The following is a 1,343-nucleotide window of genomic DNA, read 5'->3' on the forward strand; positions in this document are numbered from 1 at the left end:
GTACCCCCATTTGCTGGTCTCCGATAGGAGTCCAAGATGGTGGATCCGCACTGCGTTAGCTGGTAGGGGACCTCTGCATGAATCTCTCCTCGCTCTCCATTCTCTTTCAGTATTCTCACTCCATTTGGTGCTCGGCTGAGTTCTTTATCTCTTCATTTGATGTTCTAGGGTTTCAGAATTGTTGCATTCTCTGGTTCGGATCTTTGCTGTGGAGGGATGGCGTGGTGCTTCTGCCTAGAGCGCCATCTTGCCGGAACCCTCTTTTTTTTTATTGTACTTTAGATGGAGGTTTACAGAACAAATAGTTTCTCATTAAACAATTAGTACACATATTGTTTTATGACTTTGGTTAACAACCCCACAACACATCAACACCGCTCTCCCTTCTCGACCTTGGAGGACCTTTTCTTTGGGGGGTTATACATAGCCAAAGATACACCATTACAAAAATTTCTACATTTAGAATTCAGTGACATCACTTACATTCTTCCAGTTGTGCTGCTATTATCACTATCCTTTTCCAAATTATTCCATTGCTGTTATCTTCAGGTCAGTGCCCCCTAGGCTTCCCATCAAACCTTTTGAGTTGCTTGTCAGTTTGATCTCACGTACAGAATTCTTTTTTTTTTGTATTTTAGATGAAGGTTTACAGAACAAATAGTTTCTCATTAAACAGTACACATATTGCTTTATGAAAATGGTTAACAACCCCACGACATGTCAACACTGTCCTTTTTCAACCTATCACCAGCTTTCCTGTCCCTTCCTGCTGGATTGTATGGTACTTCTATTTCTAGCTTTTTAAGGAAGTGCCAAATCAATTTCCAAAGTGGTTGTACGTTTTACATTCCTACCAACAGTGTATAAGGGTTCCGGTCTCTCCACAACCTTTCCAGCATTTATTATTTTGTGTTTTTGGATTAATGCTAGCCTTGTTGGGGTGAGATGATATCTCATTGCAGTTTTGATCTGCATTATTCTGATGGCTAATGATCGTGAGCATTTCTGCATGTGTCTGTTAGCCACCTGAATATCTTCTTTGGTGAAGTACCTGTTCATATCCTTTGTCCATTTTTTAATTGCGTTGTCTTTTTGTTGTTGAGGTTTTGCAGTATCTTGCAGATTTTAGAGATTAGACACTGATCGGATTTGTCGTAGCGAAAATTTTTTCCCCAGTCTGTAGGTTGTCTTTTGACTCTTTTGGTGAAGTCTGATGAGCATAAGTGTTTGATTTTTAGGAGCTCCCAGTTAGCTAGTCTCTCTGCTGGTGTTTTTGCATTGTTGCTTATGGTTTGTATTGTGTTTATGCCATGTATTAGGGCTCCTAGTGTTGTCCCTATTTT

This window comes from Trichechus manatus, unplaced genomic scaffold, assembly GCF_000243295.1.
Source record: "Trichechus manatus latirostris isolate Lorelei unplaced genomic scaffold, TriManLat1.0 scaffold00075, whole genome shotgun sequence".
Taxonomy (NCBI): Eukaryota; Metazoa; Chordata; class Mammalia; order Sirenia; family Trichechidae; genus Trichechus; species Trichechus manatus.